The 8,274-nt window shown below is 38.9% G+C and overlaps 1 non-coding gene across 1 annotated transcript; it reads right to left on the bottom strand.

Annotated features, from left to right (window-relative positions):
- Positions 1-317: 317 nt before the first annotated feature.
- On the bottom strand, positions 318-372 carry LOC139408127 (U7 small nuclear RNA). The gene has a single exon (XR_011634185.1). It is a non-coding gene; the product is annotated as a U7 small nuclear RNA (small nuclear RNA).
- Positions 373-8,274: the final 7,902 nt, after the last annotated feature.

Here is an 8,274-nt window from a genome sequence, read left to right as displayed (position 1 = left end):
TAGATTGCTGAGGGGAAAAAAATGTGGAAAAAGTCAAGGGGTCTGAATACTTTCTGGATAATACCGGTAATACTATACTATTCCATGTAGATATTTTGAGGACTTTACTGTGGTACTAACTGTAGTATGCTGTAGTATTTACAGTTAACTTTAGTATAAAACTGTAGTAAAAGAAAACTGTAGTATTTTCTATAGTAATTAATGTAGTGTTTTTACTGTAGTATTTACTGTAGTGTTATTGCGGACTGTAGTATTTTCATGGCCATTACAGTAGTGTTAGTATAGTGTTTTTATTTTATTGTGTTTGACATAGAAGTGCAGGCTTTCTCCTTGAGGAAGCCTACTAGAGAAATACTAAAAGAGCAAATTGTCCATAAACTGTAGGTAGGTAGGACTGGGGTCTGAACAGATAGTTCAGAGCTTATTTTCTATAATCTGTCATGAAGTCATTATATGGTCTATAATCGTGAACCATGCAGGTTTCTTACTTACAGGTGGCACAAATTGGGATATGGGGGAGGTAGTATTTACTATAGTTAGTGTTTTGAGGACATTACTGTAGTTTTTAATGCAGTGTTTTTAAAATGCAGTATACACATTCATTTGAGTAAGTTATTGGGAAGGTATGTTACTGTAAATACCATAATAACTCATACAAGCCCAGAAAACTGAGAAAGAGAGGATTCTCTCTCTCCCCCCAAAAATGCAAATTAGGTCACCGATCATTATTGTCCAACCCGGCTAAAAGTAGAGTAGATTAGTGTCAGGACTACAAGAAGGCGACATCTGCACCATTGAGAGCATCTTGACTGGCTGCATTACTGCTTAATATGGCAACTGCTTGGCATCTGACCGTACTTCTTAATTTTTGTATTTGTATATGTAATTCCTATCTTTTTTTCTTTAGAGTGTGTAAATTGACATGAATGTTGTTGACAATATTTACAAAGCAAATAAAAACAACAAACAAAGGCTTTCTGCGAGGCAATAAAGGCAGATTGAAGCTCCAAACTAGCCTGCTCAGCTATGGGGGCAATAGCATACACAACAATGTCATCTGCATACAGGTGAAAGTATTATAATACTTTTTTTATTTTTTATTTTTTACAGATAAACCAATATTGTTAATGTAAATTGTGAAAAGAACCGGACCAAGAATTGATCCCTGTGGGACACCCTTTGTTATGTCCAGAAAACCTGATTGAACACCATCAGTAAATACACACTGCATTCTTTCCATTAAATAAGGTTGGTTCAGGTTGGTTCACAGGTTGGTTCAGGCCTATTGTAGAAAATCTCAGAATATGTAATGAGTGATCCAAGGTGTGAAAAGCCTTAGACAGGTCAATAAAAAGGTCTGCACAGTGTTTGTTCCTTTCCATAACATAATTTAAAACCATAGAAGCACAGAGATGGTGCTATGACCAGGTCTGAAATCCATCTGATGATAATTTAGAATACATTTCATAGATAAAAAGGATCTAAGATGAGTACTTACCAAGGATTCTAAGATTTTAGCAAGGCAAGAGCGTTTGAAAATGGGCGATATTATTTAAGTCACACAGGTCAACACCTTAATGAAGGGGGAGTACATGGGCTGCTTTCCATAATAATAATATTAATTCTTATAATATCAATAATAATGTATTAATGCATAAAAAGTAATAATACATTAATGCGTTATAAATAATCAATATTAGTTCATAAAACATGTATTTTTGTGTACAGTTGCATTATAGATTGCAGTTCTGTTAAGTGAAAACAAAAACTGTAGTTAACTGGATCGAGTCCTAAGGAAACCCTAATTTGGTCTGTAAAGACGTGCCAGTGTAAGCTAGCCACCGATGGGAAGTCAAATCAATGAGATGGTCTAGGCTCATAATTACTGCTCCTAAGGCAAGAGTAAGGAGAAATCAATAAAGTTAAGTATACAGAGCAAGAGGAGATGCCGTAGCGTTCGACACAAAGCAGACACACTTCATAAACCACATTCACTCACTCAGCAGTCACAGCACCCTCCTCCCACTTTACACACACACACACACACACACACACACACACACACACACACACACACACACACACACACACACACACACACACACACACACACACACACACACACACACACATTAATTCACAACAAGGTATTGTTATAATTAACTATAATAATGTGATTGAAAGGGACAACAAAATAAAAAATGATGAATTCAGTAATGATAATAAAGAAAAAAAAGATAAGCTTGGTTTGGAAATCACCACGTTTCTCATTCATGAGTCATTGATTTAGCAATGAATCTATAAAAGAGCTCGGTTCTTTCCTTCTCATTGTGCTTCTCTTTGCATTTTTTCATTCACTCCAGTGCAGAAATGTAAATGCTCTTCACGCTAATCCTACATCCCATTCTAAAGCTGTTTTAAAGCCACTTTAAAGTTATTCTAATAGTATTTCCATCCTTCCCAAGTAAAAAAGCCAAATTACACTTTAATGACAAACGCCCCACTTTCTTCTTCTCTCTTCTCTTCCTCTCCTACATTAAAAGTGACTTTCTCATTGCTACTTTGCATGATGGCCGAGGCTGATCCCTGGCAGATCTGGTTCTGAAATAATTATAACCAGCTTTGTGCACTGTTGGGGGCTCTGATTAAAAGTAGTGTGCTATGTAAGGAATAGGGTGCCCTTTGGGATGCAGATGAATCTTCCATCATCAGAACCTCACTAAGCAGAAGCTAGAAGCTGATAATGCTGCATATCTTCCATCCACTCTCATTAATGAATGCATATGTCAATCTTATCCGCACAAGTAGAGTGCTCTTTCAAACTAAAACACAACTCCACCTAAAAATTTTTTATTGTAATGCAATCCCACTCTCCTCATCCTTCTCTCCTCTTCTCTTTTCTTCCATGTGCACAGATAGAGGATAGAGCCTCTGTGTGGCTGAAAGCAAGTTGCCCAAAAACTCTATTTCGCCATCAGTTGGTGGTGGCACTCAATCTATAGCTGGTTAAAATTCAGTGGTGCTGGTACTAGAACACATTCTTGTGGACAGCTTTTTCATTTGTCCTACCCTGTGCACAGGCAGCCAGTGTATCACTGATAGAAGTGTATTCCCATCTCCACAATGTGTTCTATCTGCTGTTTCAGAACCAGGGTTCAGGATGGACACTAATTTACCTTGATATATGCACATTGTTAATTGATACTTAAGCAATAAGGCCAGAGGGGGTGTGGTATATGGCCAATGTACTTGTGTATATGGCCAACATACTACGGCTAAGGGCTGTTCTTATGCACAATGCAACACTGAGTGCGTGGATACAGCCCTTAGCCGTGGTATATTCGCCACATACCACAAACCCCTGAGGTGTCTTATTGCGATTATAATCTGGTTACCAACATAATTAGAGCAGTACAAATCCATGTTTTGTCATACCCATGGTATGTGGTCTGATATACCACGGCTACCAGCCAATCAGCATTCAGGGATCAAACCACCCAATGTATAGTACATAATATAAACTGGGAAACAATTGAAGTTGATTTCCAAAATACTATATCCAACAACTTTTTACATTTGTTTTTTTGGCAACACTTTGCCCCTATAACTATGTAACTGGCACAGTTACAACTGTGTTAACAACATAGTAGTTGCATAAGTTTTACATGGTAATATGGCTGTAGAGGAATCAGTTATTGCACAATTGGAACAAGGAATGTGTAATTACACATTCACTTGCTGCAGGTTGTTCCACATGTGTAACTACTTATTACACTGTTTCTTGTTCCACTATATAACTCATGTTTTGTGATTACATGTTTGAAAGTCACCTGTGAATTACCATGTTAATGACAGGGTGTGACTGGTATTACATGTGTATTCATGGTCTGATTTTGGTTTGAGTTATTAACACAGTTAGTGGTAGTTACATAGTAATAGGGGCAACTTAATGTAACGTGTTACTGTGTTTTTAATCAGACATAATTGCTTATTGGTAACTGTTCTCAGATTTTTTACTAATAGATTTTAGATGTGTGTGAAAATTTTGTGTTGGCCAAACGCTATACATCCATTGTTTAGCTGGAATGGAGTGTTCGTATCCTATATATTTGACTGTGATATTTGGTTGTCTCACCTAGCTATCTAAATAAGATGAGTGCACTTACTGTAAGTCACTCTGGATAAGAGCATATGCTAAATGACTAAATGTAAAATGTAAATGTTTTACAAACAGATCTCATATTATAGTATTGCATTTTCTTAAACATTGATGTCACAAATGTATCATTTATATATTTCAATATCAAACATTTTGTTATGTTACTTGACTGTGTAAAACCTAGCAGTACTACTTATTTCCCTGACAGTGGGGCAGATATGTAGCATAAAAAATATGATTTGTCTCTCTGTAGGTGTAGCGTTTTGGAATGAAACGTCCCTTATACAAACTCCAACATAAATGTTTTGCCTTTCAGTCTTTAGCCCCGGGATTCAATTAAAGGCACATTATCGACAAGTACACTGCTCTGTTGACAATGTGCCTTTTACAGACAATTTCCTTTGCATTCGTGGAGATTGAATCCCCAGCAAATGCTACGGATGTCGACTCAAGCATAAATTGCCTTTCAAAAGTCATGTGGAGTGCGCTTGTCAACAATAAGCCTTGTAATGATGACTAAACCTACAGTAAAGGGAAAGGGGGACACCTAGTCAGTTGTACAACTGAATGCATTCAACTGAAATGTTCGGGCGCTGCCATAATCCTATGGTAGCATAAACAGGCACATCCGAGTTCTTGACAACTTGAGCATTAACGCTAATGACAGTTCTTCTGTAGGTGTACATAGTTAATATTTAAAATAATAATTAGCAATGCAAATGTATCATTATCACATTAGAAATAACTGTGTGATGAGGGAAACTGGCCTGTCTCGTTACACTAATGGAATTAGCAGAATTTTTGTAATCATTAATAACTAGTGACAATACTCTCAGTATATAAGGCGAGGCGAGACGAGACAAGGCGAGACCCAGATGCAGACATGGGAGGCAGACTGTTCGAGTCTTGATATTTATTAAAGACTCCTTAAGGGGTAGGCAAGAGAATGGTCGTGGACAGGCAAAAGGTCAAAACCAGTTCAGAGTCCAGGAGGTACAGAGTGGCAGGCAGGCTTGAGGTCAGGGCAGGCAGAATGGTCAGGCAGGCGGGTGCGGAGTCCAGAAAAAGGGCGAGGGTCAAAAACCCTGGAGGACTAGCAAAAGAGAATACAAGCAGGAGTACGGGAAAAACGCTGGTTGACTTGAAAGGCATACAAGACGAACTGGCACAGAGAGACAGGAAACACAGGGATATATACACCAGGGAAAAAGCAACACCTGGAGGGGGTGGAGACAATCACAAAACACGTGTAACCGATCAGGGTGTGGAACAGAATAACAATTAGTACCAAGGTAAGGGTTCTGCTGGGGAATACCTAGACAGTTGTACAACTGAATGCCCTCAACTGAAATGTGTCTTCCTCATTTAACCCAACCCCTCTGAATCAGAGAGGTGCGGGGGGCTGCCTTAATCGACATCCACATCTTCGGTGCCCGGGGAACAGTGGATTATCTGCCTTGCTCAGCGGCAGAATGACAGACTTTTACCTTGTCATCTCGGGGATTCGATCCATCAACCTTTTGGTTACTGGCCCAACGCTCTGGTTGCTAGATGTTCGCGTTATACTCACACCCCGACCAACCACCCTACTTTCGCTTTTGCCTTAAGTAACCATCTGTCTTATGTAACCATACGTAACATACAGTATCATCCTAATTTGAGTGTCACAGATTTACATGTACTATGTTACGCCTAGTCTATGAGACTAGGCTGTTTATGTTTACTTTTTTGCTCATCATTTTACATTTTAGTCATTTAGCAGATGCTCTTATCCACAGCAACTTAGTAGTGAGTGCATACATTTCTATACTGGTCCCCCATGGGAATCAAACCTCCAACCCTGGCGTTGCAAGCACCGTGCGCTACCAACTGAGCCTCACTGAACAATAGAAGAACCGAATTATAATTTAAAGTAGTTAGGTGATAAGTGGAAACTTGTCATCGTCCTTGATCCATAAAACGTCTCTTTGTGAGCCATGCTGTAGGCCTCAGAGAGACAGAAAGACCCTTCAATCCCACTCTTTCCTTGTCACGCTCACCGCTCAGCGCCCATGGCATGCCCCGACTCGCCTTCTCATTGACTTCCAACCAACACTAAAGGCCAGGGCCAAAATAATTTGTGTCTGTTCAATAAAACATTAAAGACCATCATGCCATGTCCTGCTCATTCCCTCTGCCTTCCCACTCTCTCCCTTACTCCCCTCTCTCTCCCCTCTCATCCCTTCCTCTCAAAGGTCTTGTTAATGTTTCAAAACTGCACATAAGTCAGACCAGCCAGACGATTCATTTGAAAGATACCCACAGGGCACCTGCAACATCTTTCTCTGGCTCTACTCGTCTTCTGTAGTTTTAACACCTAGCTCTACTCCGCTCTCTCGCTCTATTCAGAGAGAAGAGTGAAGGGGTGGAGGGTGGCAGGCCAGGCGCGGCGAGGGTAGGGGGTCGAGGGGAGTGGGCAAGGGGGGGGAAAGCGTACAAAGTGTACCCTGCAGTTATAAAGAGCAGAGCTCTTTTCAAAAACAGCCTTTTGATGTGTGCAATATGTTGAAGCAAAATGGGTTAAATGCTTTTAATGCAACAGTTTTTACTTGTGAGAGTGGCGAAAGAGTCAGTAATCCACACTAAGTGGCAAATCACTTCTTCAAATGTATGCTAATCTGACCTGTTTTTGGCACTCATTCCTAATGAGATCAGTATTAATGTTGGATGTTCTGTGCCTTACATATGTTATGATTAGGTCTATAATAGATTCTGGGCATAGAATTACATATATAATTACTATATTCTATATCCGATCATTTATAGGATATCTATGGTTCTGGGTCTTTTGTGCTTTATACAGTATCTATCTGCTGTGTTCTCGCTCACTTTGTATATTTATAACACTTTTAGAAAATATAAATTGGTAAATACTTGGGTGCTAATAAATTAATTTGATTCCAAAAGAGGGCGAATCATCACTTTGGGAAGACGGAGGATGTGTGCATTAAATAGTCATGTTGTCTTGCTATGATGTGCTTGCTGACTCGTGCAAAAGGCATATTGACGAGTCAATTTAGGATGCACAAACTAATGAAGTGGAGAAGAAAAATGCGTTTTTATTCATTCAACGCCTCTCTGAGGCGGTCGATATCTTTAAAAAGTGTAATGATATCTTATCAGGTTTGAATTAATCATAAAACCACCTTTTCGAGTTATTGACATTTACACTTCTCTGAGCACAAGAACAATTTCCGTCTCTCTCTGAATAAAAGCGGACAGCTGCTGGTTATTTCCAAAATGCTTAAAAAAAAAACTTCTAAGTGCTGAGCTATGAAAACCAAATGCTGGGTGCATTCATTTCAGATAAATAGTTTACGGCCAGGCGAGTAAATTATGTATTTGTTATACTCATGAATCATTTGATCAAAATATCCCAAAGCAGTTTTTGCCTCATTGTACATCATTTCTCTAAGTATGTCAGATGAGCCCCTAATTTATTTTCTAATCTCACAACATGTCTCTGTTGTAAATATGGATACTGGTCTTTCTACTTATTTATTTTACAGAGCTGTTTTTAATATTTCATTTCTCAGCAGCAGAAATGTCTATTTGTTTCTAAGAAGAAGCATGATGCTATGAAATAAATATTAGAAACTATAATGTTCAGTCCTTAGCATACTGGAAGGATATACATGATTAAACAGGAACCAGAAGTTGTACATGGAGCCAGGGCCTAATTTGTTATCTGAGCATTGTGAGAGGGTTTAGTTAGAGTTAAACTAAACCCCTCTATTGCAGCATGTTTTTGAGGCTACAGCCTGACAGGATAGTTTAGGCAGATCAGATGACTGCAGTGTTGCAGGTTCAACCCATATGTTGAGAAACCTGCTGATATACCCTCAGGCTTAGCCGTTTGTTGTCAATCGCTTTGGTAGGCATTCTTTTTTTGACAACTGTATTAAATATGGGACAAAATGCAAAGTATACAAACTGATACTATCAACATACCAACGCATGCCACCACTAGATTTACCACTCTAGATTTGCTCATATTATTACCTTTAGTGACTTAGGACTCATCACGGCATGGAGTGTAAAACAAGTACCACAAGGTTCCAATTGAAGACCGGTTA

Source organism: Oncorhynchus clarkii, chromosome 4, assembly GCF_045791955.1.
Source record: "Oncorhynchus clarkii lewisi isolate Uvic-CL-2024 chromosome 4, UVic_Ocla_1.0, whole genome shotgun sequence".
Lineage (NCBI taxonomy): Eukaryota > Metazoa > Chordata > Actinopteri > Salmoniformes > Salmonidae > Oncorhynchus > Oncorhynchus clarkii.
The sequence above is the reverse complement of the archived record's forward strand: the minus strand, read 5'-3'. Positions and strand labels throughout refer to the sequence as shown.